The sequence below is a fragment of the Rhodamnia argentea genome, chromosome 1 (genome assembly GCF_020921035.1).
Source record: "Rhodamnia argentea isolate NSW1041297 chromosome 1, ASM2092103v1, whole genome shotgun sequence".
NCBI lineage: Eukaryota > Viridiplantae > Streptophyta > Magnoliopsida > Myrtales > Myrtaceae > Rhodamnia > Rhodamnia argentea.
In genome coordinates, this window is record NC_063150.1 from 29,930,724 (window position 1) to 29,945,734 (window position 15,011).

The 15,011-nt window shown below is 39.5% G+C and overlaps 1 pseudogene; it reads left to right on the forward strand.

Moving 5' to 3' along the window:
- The first annotated feature begins 6,940 nt into the window (after positions 1-6,940).
- On the forward strand, positions 6,941-8,411 carry LOC115725995 (annotated as a pseudogene).
- Positions 8,412-15,011: the final 6,600 nt, after the last annotated feature.

Below are 15,011 nucleotides of genomic sequence, written 5' to 3' on the forward strand. Positions count from 1 at the left end.
GCTTTTATTCTTCTTCTTTTTTATTCTTTTTTTTTTTTTTTAATTTCAAGCTTCAATGCACAACGACATGATGGTGGGGGCAGGGCAGGGCAGGGGGGCGCACCTAATTCGTTAATTTATATATATCTATTTATTAATTTTCCTAATAATCCCAGCCTTTTTAAATTACATTAAAAAGGTCAAATTTACTTCTTATTTACCTCTCGATGTCAACCCTTCAAATGCAGGAGAATTTACCATTTCGATTCGCCGCGAATTAATATTTTTACGAAAATTTCCTCAGCCTCACGCGGAATCATAAGTTAGAATTTGAAGTGATTTATCTCTTCTTCCTTTTTTTTTGTTAACATTTCTGCACAAATTCATGTTTGGACTCAATTCCATCTCTGTTATGCTCGCATCATTGCTTCTCGTGTTGGGTCAGAACTGGCCACCATCCCGATAATTCTCTCTCTCTCTCTCTCTCTCTCTCTCTCTACAGAAGCCGGAGATTATGGTATATAATATTGAGATTACTATAAGATGTGTTAATCCTATTGGACTAATATAGAGATTACTATAAGATGTTTTAGTCCTTGGGTGGCCTTTCTTGGTATAGCTTATGTTACCTCCCCAAAAGCATATTCTCCCAGACTCTAACTTCTTCTTCTTTTTTAATTTCATTTGATCGTCCAATCATTTTCAAAAAGGTCACCTTTGCAGATGAGAGATATCACGCTGCTTTATTTAAGTGAGAGTTGGAAATGTCCACGACTTCTTTTGTCGGTTCTTGAAAAAGATTATCAAGAAGCAATAATGCGCATAGATAATATCTTATTTGTCCCATTATCTAAGGGTCTAAGTTAGACCACCCAAATATGGAGTTAATTAAACTTTTTTTTTATGGTTTATGTGATCAATAATTAATTAATCAGTAATAGAGGAGGAGGCCCATCTAGATGTTGTGCCCTAAGTAGCATCGACACGCGACATGCGACACAATATCTTGACGTGTTATCTCTAAAAAAAATATATATAGAATTTCGACACATTAGGACACGTTGTATCATGGATATATAAAAATATCAGCGGTGAGTTTCTTTTTCTTCTTTTAGGGATTCGGATTAGATTTTTTAGGACTGCCTGGGTATATTAATTTTAGGGTAGTTGGATATATGACTTAAGTATATATGTTTTCGATAGATCTATATTTTTTACCCCTATTTGTTGAAAATGATCAAAATTGACCCGTGCGTGTCAAAATAGTGTGTCGAGATGCTGGATTCTCGTGTCGGTGTCCTGTTCGGAGCGCCGGCTACGTGTTAGATGTCCGACACCTTTGGCCACATGTTAGTCGCATGTTGATGTCCGACACAAGACGGAGGCCCTTAGAAACTATCCGTACTTCCTAGTTATGCCTAACTTGATTTTTGATGTCACATCAAGCAAATTCATTTAGACTCCATTTGCTTTGTGGAAAATGTATGATTTGAAGTATATTTTCCTAAAGCCAATCACTTATATTGTTGAAATAATTAGTCAATGAAAAATATTTTCACTATTGAGAATAATTTATGTCTCAAAAATCTCGTGGATGATGAAAAATATTTCTTGATCATCCATTTTGGTAGACAATACAAGCTTTATCGTTTTTAGGAAAATATTGTTCAAATTATTTATTTTTCATGAAATAAGCACATCTTAATATGCACAATGCTATTCACTTAGTATATTATTACAGTGCCATGATGAGGACTTTCTAACCCTTTGCGATGACCCAAAAATCCTCACCTGCTTATGAGTAAATTAGTATTTAATGAGTTCGGATTAGTGACGAACTGCTTGGGTCGCTACGCCTTTTTCCTAGTGTACGATTCAACGTATGTGGATGTTATATGCTAACACATTTTGGTTGGAAAATTAGTTGCTTAAGGATCAACAACTTGCACCTTACTCAAGCAATAGCCTACAACACCTTATAGATAAAGCTTTAATTTCAATTAAATCGATAGAGGCTCGACTATATACATATACATATACATATAAATATATGAAACAGCTTAAAAAAATTTGAAAATCGATATAGGCTCGTCCAACCATCCAGAAATTATTGGGAGGGAGACAAGGAAAAAAAAAAGGGAAAAAGAAATCGCAAGTAACCTGGAACTTGTCATGTTGGAAGCCCCTATTCACAAAAATTAATTGGAAATTTGGGTTTTAATGGGAAACAATGGTCATCATCATCTCTAAATTTTCAATCATTGGAATGAGCTGTCATTGAGATTTTTCAATTCAAAAATGTAAGGCTGTGAAATTGACATCACGGATATGAGCAAAACTCCAATAATAATGACAATAATGATAATAACCATGTTGGACAAAAGGACTTGATTGATACGTAAAAAAGAAGATTTATGACTGAATTAACATAATTTTAATATATTAACGATTTTTTTTGTGTGATTTTTCATAATTTTTGGTGAGGATGGGGCCTTCTTATTGTCCTGTCCCCAAAGAGCTCTATGGTTCACTGTCATTGCAAGAAGGACGTCCTTATCCGCATTCTTCATGCACGCGATGCTCTATCTTAAAAGAAGAAGTAAAAAAGAAAAAAAACAAAGATAAATAAACGTATTAAAATCTTGTACACCAATGTTTTTTGGGCAGGTTCAATGGGATGAGGTTGAGCATAGATTTTTACCCAATGTCTCACAGTGAATCTCGTTAATAAGCGTCATTCATGTAATTTCGAAGTGTTCTTCCGGATATATATATACACACACGAGTTGAACAAGGTAATCGGCTATGTTACACAGATACTCTTCGGAAGCCTCCGTATAGCGACGTGTTGGACATTCTCCAATACTCCGACACTTTCCGTCGATAGAAGAAAAAGAAACTCACCGTCGATATTTTTACATATACATGATAATTTATCATGCATATATAAAAAGTTATACATTTAATATATAACGTGTCCCAACGTGTCAAAATTTTTAATTTTTTGAGAAATCAAGTATCGTCGTATCGTGTCTTGTGTCGCATGCCGTGTCGGTGAAACATAGGCAATCAGATGAATACGTGCGAACAGAATGTGGGGTTTGGCCTAAAGTAAAGTTGGAGGCCCGCCCAAATTGACTTTCCAAAGGGTCAGACATATCACCAATCAGGCAGCAATCAATTTTGAGCCTTGGACAGGAGCTACGCCCTTTTTTGGACGGCAGGAAAGTTTGGTCTGGATTTTTTTTAAAATTTTATTCCCTTAAATGGATTTTTAATTAAAAAAAATCCCTTTAAAAAAGTTAAAAAAAAAAAAAAAAACTTTGACATGATGATTTTTTTTTGCAGTCATTTTCAGTTTAGCCCCACTCCAGCTACTGGTTGATGAGATGAGGTGACAGATGGTGGGTGGTCTAAACAGGAAGGGAAGGAAAGGCCCAGTTTTCTTTCATGGCCTGCTACGCCTGTCCTATTAAAATAATGGGCTCTTTCCAAAATGCTCAAATTCCCAACTTTTTTTTTTCTCTTTGGTCGAAATGATACTTTATTCAAACTTCGTAAAGTTCTAAGAAAGCAAGCTCAAAGACGGGGCATCCAAACAAAATAAATCCCATAGGCTACGTTTGATCGTCCGTATAAAATTTGAGATAGGATATATTTTATCATATCCCGTGTTTGGTAGGTGTCCAGGATAGTATAATGTCGGATATTGGGGGGATATAACCCGGATAAAAAAATCCTAGGGGAGGGGGTAGGATAAGGTCGGATAGGATTTCTCTTATCCATCATATAAAAGCTAACTTTCTTGTCTCATTTGTTTCTATTTTCATTTTATTTATTTATTTTTTTTGCAAAGAGGTTTGAAAATCTAATAAAATGTATATATTTTCAAGTTTTTTTTTTTTGTGTATGAAAACATTATTTTTATAGTAATAAGATCGGAATATTTCATGAGTATCACGTAGGACATATACGTCCTTTATATTGATATACGTTTCTACCAAATGCGAGGATATGATAGGATATGAGAATATCCGACTTTAAATCCGTAGTTCACCAAATGATGGATAGGATATGGCCAAATCCCTAGATTTCTTATCCTATCCTATCCTATCCAATCCTATCCTAACCAGAAATTCCGATGACCAAACGCAACCATAGGGGTTGGGGGCGGGGGTTTTGATAATCACAGATGGGGCAGCAAATTTCATACGACATGCCTTGGCTACATAATCAGGAACTTGGTTTTCTGATCTTCTACAGTGACCCACTGTCAACTGATCATGTAAGGACAACTGGGTTGGGCCTCCACCAAGATAGCTTCAGCCTCCCACGCGACCTTATCTTTCTTCAAGCAAAGCTACTGCTCCCTCCATGGATCCCGCCGTGATTGACGCATCGACGTGTGCCCTCAGAGCCTCAAATCCTCTTCGCGCTTCGGTTACTTCGCAGGCGAGCTTGGTTTGCTTCCAAGATTCGAGCTTTCTGGGTGTTCCATCTTCTGTAGCTACTGATCATTGCTTCTGCTGCTGATTCGAGGGTCTCCAATCTCCAATCAGTTCGTTCCGAGCTTTCCAAATGAACCAGAGGGAAGCTGCGGTGTTCTCCAAGAGAGGTGAGGGTCTTTGCCGACATGGTAGATCTTGAAGCCATTTGTCCATGCGCTGTATTCCTCGAGCTGGGATTCTCAAATTGGTATCATCTGTCCATGGGCAAATTAAGGAGAAGTAGGTGTTCCAAAGTCTCAACTTCTGTACTGCAGAAATGGCACTGAGGCTGTGTTATTATCTTGCGCCTTAACAGGTTTTCTCTAGTGGGAAGTGCATTATGGCTCATGTTCCAGAGAAAATTTTTGACCTTTGGCGGGTGCTTGAAGGTTCCATATTTGGTTCGACCACCCTCGAGTTGGCTGGAAAGATGTAGAAGCTTGACTGCTCAAATTCACACTTGAGCAGTTCGTAAAATTAGCTGCTCGTTATCGAATTGCGAAGACCCTTTTTTCTTTGGGTTAGTATTTCGAAAAATTTCAAATTGATATATTTACGATAAATTTATTTTAAATTATTTTTTTAATTACAAAAAATTCTAAATTGGTATATTTGTAATAAATTTATCTTAGATTATTTTTTTATCACAAAAAATTCCAAATTAATACATCCGTGATAAATTTATCATAAATTAAATTTTTTGATTGCGAAAATTGATACATACGTGATAAATTTACCCTTCGTTAAATTGAGTTAATACCATGAAAATCCCAAATTAATATACTCGTGACAAACATAGCGTAAAAACCTCAAACTGGTACATTCGTGAACTGCCATGTGCTATCCAACTCAATAATTTAACTGTTAGATTTAACGAAAACTAACGGAATGTAAATTTGTTACAGATGTATCGGTTTTGTGTAAATTTATTACAAATATATTATTTTGGGATTTTTTATGGTAAAAAAATAATTTGGAGTAAATTTATCACATGTGTACTGGTTTGGAATTTTCCGTAGTAGTAATCCTTTTTCTTTTGGGGTTTGCTCATCTCTCTCTTCTAAGTCATTGAATCGGCTAGCCAAATTAGAGAAGAAGATGCACAGGGATGTGATCACTTTTTATATTATTTCCTAATCTTCCTACCTCAGCGACTACCAACTTGGCCTATTTTGGAAGTCTACATCGATGGAGTCCACGCATGCGAAGGAGAAAGACATAAAAGAACAACCCAAGGCATGCAAAATTGGGTAGAAAAAGTCGGTCACTCCGCGACTAATAGCGCCAATTGATGGATGAGCATTGCGTTTTCAGCTATAAGTTAAGAGCTCGACAGTAGGGGTTGTAGTTCCATTGTTTAATCCGTGTGACGGGATACATACATGTCCGTCTCTTGTATCGTAAAAAGAGGTTCCGTGTTCGAGTCTTTGTAAACATTTTGATCGTCCGGATCTTGAGTCGAAATCTCGGGTACTCGTACATATCCATCTCGTGTATTGTGAAAAAGAGGTTCCGTGTCCGGGTCTTTGTAAACATTTTGATCGTCGCTCCGTTCATACCAAATTCACACGCGGAATCTTGGGTCGAAATCGCGGGCTACGCATTGAAGGGCGAGTAACATCTAATGGATTGCCGAATTTCTTTGATGCTTGTGGCTCGCCTCGTAATTTGAGATAGTACTCCCATCTTGTCACATGCCGTACATCTTTTTCCTTAGATGGAAATGGACGATCGGCTTGATCATCGTCACAGGTCGCTCTACCCTAGCGAGCCTCACTTGGGGTCGTGACCTTGGCGACGAGCTTCACCTGGGCTTCACTAACCCTCATCGACCTTCGTCTCCTGGTGCTTTTGCTGCGCTCCAATGAGGGTTGTGCAGAGATCTACAGTGACAAGGGTCGTCGGTTGATGCTAGCCTGGCTGACAGAAGCCACTGATGCTTGCCTGTAGTTGCAGTCGCCGAAGCTCGCCTAGTCGCTGTCTCTCTGCCAATGCTTTACGAAATATACAACAAAATGAATTATCCAAATACCATCGCATTTCCTCAAAGCTCTTTAAGTTAAAAAACTTTTCATTTTTTCAAATGCCGAATCAAATGCACCCACAGTCCCCATCACGTAGCACAGGTTGATGCTGGTTGTGTTGCATACGGCAATCAAGGGAAAACCACAATAACTTCCACTTAGCATGATCCAATTTAACAAAATGGTGTTTGTTGATCAACCACTTCACTAAAACTTCTTAGAACAATCATGGTTAGTACAAGTCATGCTTTTGACTTAATTCGACGGCTTGAACTTGTACTCGTTCCCTCTCGTTGTCTTTCCCTCCAAATTGCGGAAACAAACCAAAAATACTACTAGTTAGACGAAGGTTGGCAAGAAAATAATATTCCCATCACCCACTTCCAAGAACAAACAACATAAAAATTCACCAATTCGTACTATTCTATTAATGCATCTGAAGAAGTTTGATTGGTCCATCTGGTCACTTGTCTTCCTCACCAATCTTTAATCACGTCCTCCTAATTATTATGCTCATCTTCTCTACAGGAGCTGGTTCAAAATCTTTGATCTGATGGAGACGCTCTCTCCATTTTCTCTCCTGATTTTCTCTGTTCTTCTAGGGTTTATCGTACCTCGCACCGACGGTCTACTCGAGCCGAGCACGAACTACACCGCATTTGTGTACAAGAACTGCTCTGGCGACGCGTTCACCGACTCGGATGAATCGCCTCACTCCCGAACACTCTCGTCCCTGTTCCAGGAACTAGTCTCTCGCTCCTCCCGGTCCAAGTTCTACAAGGCCACCGTCGGCGACTCTCTCTCCGGCGTCTCTGGCCGGTTCCAGTGCAATGCCGCCCTCACCGGCTCTGAGTGTCATGAGTGCGTCGCCAGGATCCCCGACTTATCGCGTGCTCTGTGCGACAAGTCAAACGCGGCGAAAATTCGGCTCTCCGGGTGCTACGTCCAGTACGAGACCGACCAGTTCTCTATCCGGAAGGCTGAGATCTTGCCACGGGGCGGCGGCGGGGTGTCCAAGTATGGGATGGATCACAAGCAATGCGAGGACTCGGGAGAAGTGGAGGGGATCGAAGGGCTAGTGGAAAAGAGAGACGCGGCATTCGAAGCGCTCGAGGAAGGCGTGGTGCAGGGGAAAGAGGGAGAGGGAGGGAGGTACGAGACGGAGTACGGCCAGTTCAGGGTGGAGGCGCAGTGCGAGGCTGATCTGGGGCCTTGCGACTGCGGCGAGTGCGTGAATGCGGCAGTGGAGGTGGTGAAGGAGGAGTGCCCAAAGTCGGTCACCGGCGAGGTTTTCCTTGACCGGTGTTCGGTGAGGTTTCAGTATTATTATGGAGGAGAAGCAGGCGGAGGCGGCGGCGGTTACTGGTATCCAGGTACATTGTCACCCTTGTCTGTGCCCAGCGACTAGATCACATGCAGTGATTTTTCCTATAACCCGACATGCATGCAATAATCTCAAATGCGACCGCTACAAACTTGTCCTCCAGAGGAACAGAGAAATGAACAAAAACAACATTACTTTCTGAAAGACATGTGCCTAGGATGGTTGCGATTCATACAGGGTTTGTGTTTGAACAGAAGATGAACACAAAGAAGATGGAGAATCGGGGAAACGGATAGCGCTCGTGCTGGGAGGAGCTGGAGCTTTGGTGCTAGGGTTTCTCTTCTTGCTGCTTCTCAGGTCATACGGCCGGAAAGACGACGGTGAGCGAGCTATTCTTTCGCAAGCGTCGAGAAAGTTTTTACACGGGCGATCTCTTTCTGTATTCGATACGTCAAAATACCCGTCGATTCGGTTCCTCAACGTCCTCCGTTTCTCGCGACATTTTGGGTCGAATTCCTTGCTTTTAACAAGTTCCAAACACGGTTTTTTTTGTTGCAGATTGTTGAGAAGAGCTCACGAGTCTTCCAAGCTACACCCCAGCCTATTTCCTTCTCTACTCTCTCGCTCAGGCATGAAAAGAGACATTGACACAGATGGAGTAGATGCGACTTTTAGGAACTACACCAACTCATTTGGCTTTGGACGTGTGCTCATTTGGCTTTGGACGTGTGACCGTGGAAAGTCTCTTTCTCTCCACTTAGGGCCAACTTGTTAGAATGTGAGGATTTCGCTACACATGGATGTGATTGTTCATATTACAGTGTGTTTTAATTTAAAATTCAACCTATGCCTTTCTTTCTTTTTCTTTATTAGTATTGTTTTGTTTTTTCTATTGATGAGGAAGTATCAACAGACAGTTAAGTCATCCAATCGATAAGATATGCATCGAACCTTGTTATGACGTCTCAGGGCGCATGCTGCTTGTGAGCTCTGTTTTAATCTTATATTATACATAATAATAGAGGGCGCATGCAGAAGAGCGAACCATAAATCAAGCATACAGCCATGCAAAATACACAAGTGCATGCATAAGAACAGTAGGCACGACGCCTAAGGGTGTGGCCTCACTCATAGGGTTCACTGCCTATATGGATACACACATACATAACAGGAATGTCCGAATATATATACTAGTTAGTTACATTATCTTTTCATTACACGGAACCACAGAACACATTGGGAGGAGTCGAAAAGGGTAACGTCTACTTTGGGATACTATTCACCGTCTCCATCGGCGAGCTCCAACGCCATTAGCTATGTCCACTACTTCTCAAATGGGAAGCTTATCTGAAAAAAAAAGGGTTAAATCAACGGGAGTGAGCTATAAGCTCAACAAGTAGTATCTCTAACAAGACGTCTAAATCATCAATTAACCATCCAATTAAGAATAAATTGACAAGTAAACTACACCAGTCACAAGATCGCACAATTAATTCCTCCATAGCTTATGGTCGACCACTAGTAGCTTCACCTTCGTCTCGAAACTAATTGACTACTCACAAGCGATTCGGTTTCAAATCCAGTCTACTCAAGATTAAATAGCCTAAATTTCACAAATGAATTAACGAACAATCACAAGCTTTTGCACGCTATCCATGGTCCACGGCCGGCGGTTCCATCCACAACTGGAGCAACCTCGATTCACCTCATTGCAATGACAACCTAAACGATTCATTCACATAATCCAACTACCCATGTCCTGAAGATGTTAAAAGCAAGCGACCGATCGAACTTGCATCCATGTTTTCCCTTCCATGCAAGCTAAAAGACCCGCTCGGTATACCCATAATCGGAAACACCAATTCATGCTAAATCGAACAGTTCGAAGGCAATCTAGCCATAAGGTTAGAAGTACACTTGCCTTAGCCCCCAACGAAATGAACCCTGATCACTTCTTCCTTACTTCGGCCGCCACGACAAGGGAAGGGAGGGAACGAGCGGCATCGAGGGCTGAGCATGGCCAGAGGACCTCATGGACAGCTTTTGTCGAGCCAAGGAAGTTGCCGATGTCGCATGGAAGGAGGAGCTCGCTCGGGTGGTGTCGCCGAAGAGGAAGAAAAGAGAGAAAAATGTGAGATTTTGAGAGACAAATGGGCGGGAGGAAAATGAGAGAGGAGAGAGAGTGAGGGGCTCCTTATGGGGGGTGAGGCGGCGGTGGCGTGGGGTAGGTCGGTGGAGTTCTTGGGATCGGGTTTTGCGTGGACCAATTTCACTGTACTCAAAACCGACACCGATTGTCCATGGATTCATCACTCGAATATCCATCGCGCTACTAATTCAAGTACATAATTAGTCATTCCGCTTAATAATTCAACTGGCAAAAATTTTGGTGTTCACGCTTGTGGACCAAGTAAGGCCAGAGGCCGCAACTGTTTTTTTGAATTGGTAACTGTTGAGGTTGATGTCTTGTATTCTGTTATTCAAGAGATTATGAGGCGGTTCCGAAAGGCCCCCGAGCCGCCAGAGGCGTTTTATGTTCGGTTATAAAAGGATTTCTATGGGAAAATTAAATATTTTAGGCTATGTGGGCAATTTTGTAATTTGTGCCATGTAGGGTTTCGTGATATATGTTTAGGGCGAAACAGGTCTCTATTATAGAGAGGGTGTGAGAAAGAGCGGTTGTACACTTTTCTACGTTATTAGTGAAACAGATCTCATCTCCCCGTGGACGGAGGTAGGTGGAACATCTCCATTGCCGAACCACGTAAATTCTTGTGTTGTGCGAATTTCCATTACTTTCTTGCATCGTTGATAGGATTGAATTTAGATATTCGACAGTAACTACGAGCCATAATTCGAATGGGTGATTTGAACATGAAATTGTTTACGGTGGCCTGGTTGTACGGGAAATTAAACTCGTGTCGTGCGTGCACATATATAATTTGCCACTAATCTAATCCCATCAAGTTGACAGAAGATTTATCTTTTCCATTTAGAAAAAGAAAAGTGGTTGAAGGTTTGTTCTTGTATTGTTTGAAACAGGTGTGAAATACTTCACCCCTATTTTGCCTCTTAACTTAGTTGGCAAAATCTATCACTCCGTGCCAAAAAATACAAAATTCTCTTCTGTGCTGGGAAGTTTCAATAGCGGTTACTGGTTTATAATCGTAAAAAAAAAAAAAAGCATTGAAAGAATAGTGATCGGTGACTTTTTCTTAAGGTAATTTGTCGGCAAGTTACTACCATCTTTATGATATTAAAAGCTTTAGCTAGAGTTCCCAAGTTGCTAATTCTTGTGCTAACTAAATCGAAACAAAGTTAGTTTTTGTCAGAAATAAGATAGATTTGTTAAGAAAAAGCCCAAATGAATATTCTTAACTAATTCGAACAAAAATTACTGGCACAAAACTTGTTGGCAACCCAACTAGAGAAGAAGAAAGTGGGTAATCAACGCAATATAAGTTGATACTTTCTCATAAGACTTGGCAAATTTAAAAGATTGCAAGCAAGGTAGCTATTGAAGTTTGTTTATACAACAAATGCTGCCTTTTTAATCCCACATAGGATAGAAAGAAGAGTGTAAGTCTTTTTATTAGTTATAATGCCACAATAGTCTTCAAAATAAAAAAAAAATGGGCAAGTGGACTAGATTTCACTAAACCCGCGTGCGAGTGTACGTGTGATTGCATGATTATTAGACGCACTTGGCATGAAGGAAATAAACCCTAATTTTTTTTAATTTCGAAATCGATTATTTTATAATTATATTCTATATTTTTAATTGTGATTGTTCGGACATGAACAGTTGCGTTCGAACGGCGATTGTCACTTACGAATGGTTATATTCAAATGATTGTTATCATACATGAATAGTCATATCCGAATTGTAATGTTTCAAACATGAATTGGTACGATGTTTCGGACATGAATAGATGCGTTCATACATGGGCGGTTTGGACACCAAGAGGTGTGTTCTATTAGTATTATATAAAGGACAATTATGTTCAATTTCGGTTGTTAACTTTTTATTCTTTTGTTTTCCTTCAAAAGAGAGACAACAAATTTTCATTATTTTGTAGAGAGTTTTAGGAGATTTACTGGAATTGCTATCCAGTATTTTCACCTTGACTCTGTTGTATTTTGAAGGAAATTTCCCAAAAACCTATAGCAACTTCGTGGAGTAAATTGATCCTAAAAAAGAGTGACTACACGCCTCAAAGTTTGATTGTATTGTTACTCCATTTCATTATATTTTCCAACAGTAGCTAAAAATGGTAATTTGATAGCAAAGTTTGGTAAATTTATTTAACAAAAAAAAAAATCAATAAAGTCGGTCAGAAATTGAATTGAGAGTTTGTAATAAAATGTTACAAGAAAAGAAAAGTAGATTTTCCCAGCTAGTGTAGGTGGACTTCTTCCTTCTGAGTCATAAAATACTAGTTGTTGAATCTCTTTAGGACACTGATTCAATGTATGTTAAAGTAAATTCAAATATAACATGTAATCGCAGTAACAAGCCATTCATTTTCACTAGCAATGTTGCAGGTGTTGCCAAAAAAAAAAAAAAAAGAAATCGAATAAAGATTCATCAATTTATGCACCCAATAAATAGAGAATTCTTCTTATTTAATGTTTTAATCAATGTTTTATATCATGACATAACTGAATTTTCAATCAAATCCACGGTACAATAGGGAACTTTAGTTGGAAAACACGAATAAGGAGGGGTTTCTTATGTTGTAAACAAAATTCTCATTGAAAATACTGAAGTTTATGCACACACCAAAGAAGTTTGAGAAGCCCAACAGGCTTGAGGGGCATACAGAACCCAATTTGAAGGATGGACGTATCGTTTTTCGGGTTTTGGCGATCCAATCCGCTACTTGATTTGTTCGCGGGAACAATGGACCAAGCTAAGATGAGTGACAAGCCTTTATTTTGGCCCAAGCCTTGTTGGTAAAGCAGTGACATACGAACTCATCTAATCTGCGCTCAACACTTTTTTTTTTTTTTTTGTGTTCAGATCAGAGTGATTCGACTCTGGTTCCAACCTCTCGTTAGATCGCAACAGAAGGAAATTTAGGATTTCAAGTAAGAGCCAAAGCTTCAACTTGAGTTGCAGAAGACACCCTCACTTTCCTTACGAAACCCACCAAGAGACCTTAGCAATCTCGAACAACATGAGGCTACTGCAGCTTCGTTCATCCCCTCAAGGTAAGATCCATCGATGTCGATCTTCGACGCGGCTTCCGGTTTCGAGAGGATTCGAACAGGTGTCTCCCTCGTTGTTTTGCTGTTGATGATGCCCATCAAGAGATGTTTTCGTACAAGCCTCTCTTGCTGATTCTAGCAGCTGGTTTGGTTGGGGGTTTCAAAGCTCAAAAGACATAGTTGTTGCCCCGCCTTCCAGATCTGACGTAGGACTACCACGAAGTTCAAAAGTTACTGAGGTACCTCTATTCTTGAAAGTCCATTTTTTGAGATGTCGATTTTGTCCACCTCTGACATTATGACTTGGTATTCCACCGTTATACTGTTATACTATCATGCTAGCCGGATCCTTTACACTAATACTCCAATGAAAGAGCCTACTTTTGGGTAGTTTTGGAAATTGCTAACCCCGATTAAGAGAGTGCGTGGTGCTTGAAAAGATGACGAAATCGTGTTGGCATTTGGGTTCTCTTGTTCATTTTTTTTTTGTTCTTGTTAGTGAACAGCCCATCGTTAGAATTAGTACACACTAACCTGTCCTCTATGTCTGATGTGAAGGAAACATGTTCCTAAATCTACACAATAGAAACAACGGAAAACATGCCCAAAATCATCTTGAATCACTAATCGCAATTGAGTACATCACACCAATGGCTACCTTGATTTCCATACTCACAATGGAGAGAGAGAGAGAGAGAGAGTTTGTCCACGGATTTGACTTCGGGAGATAACTACCTCCGACAGTTTATCCAAGAGGGCAATGGGCCGAGTTAGCCTTGGGCACCCGCCCATCCACAAAACCCATCAAGATGACTATTTAAGGTAATAAGATAATCAATTATGATCAATTTTATGAATAAATAAGAAGATATATGCACAATTTTGAAAGATATAGAAAATCAAAGGACATGCGAGATTTTCTTAAATATCTCTCTAACAAATGATATATAACTATTAACTTGTGAAACTTAGTGTATCTTTTGCTTACGAGTGACACTAATTTGAATCTTTTTTATGTCCATAACACGCCACATTACGTACGAAAAAAGCAGTGAAAGAATTTAAACAATTATTTTAGAAAATAACGAATCCAGCTTTAGAAAATCGGAAAGATTCAATCCCGCTTCTTGATTACTTGATTAACCTTTATGTCACGATTTTGTTAACGGATTTAGGAAGGGCATAGAAAAAAAATCCATCCCGACATACTTATATGAAAAGAGTACGATCTCTTTCGATTTTACTGTATACATAGAAAAATTACGTCTAAGCTAGAAAATTACATCGCCGATTGTTCCGTTCGGAAAACTATGATTATCAATCTGATCGCGAGTGCACAAAAATATCACTCACAAATGATAATCAAGCTAAGGATCATCCAAATTAAAAATTTAAGAGAAAATTCCAAATAAGAATATGAACTGCTTTTATTTTTTTAAATAAGGATCCAAAGTGGATTTTGTTTCCAATAAAGATCTGAAGTGCTCTTTTTATTTAAAAAAAAGGGACATGATCAAGGATATTTTTGTCATTTACTTTTTTTTTTTCTTTTTTCGTTTCTTCTTTTCTTTTTTTTTTTTTACTGTTCATCGTCTTCTACCTTCTTCCATCTTGTTCTGCGTCGTGTTGCAGGTCTTCATATCCACTAAACTGAGTGTAACCTTCCCAGTTCCCACCACCAAAACTCAGAAACGACCGATTTTTTATTTTTATTTCTTTTTTTTTTTTTTTTTTGGTTTACTATTCATCGTCTTCTACCTTCTTCCATCTTCGTTTGCGTCGAAGCTCACGACCTTCCGGTTATTGAGGTTCCCGACGAAGGAGCATTCCATCTTCGCGTGCACGAGCTGAAGGTACTTGGCCTTCGCGAACCTCGCGAACAACAAGCTCGTGTTTCGCGCGACGAAGCTCGTGGGGGTCACGGACTCGAGCTTCTTGAACTGATCGAAGAAGATTTGGGGACTTCGCTCGATGACTCTCGTTCAC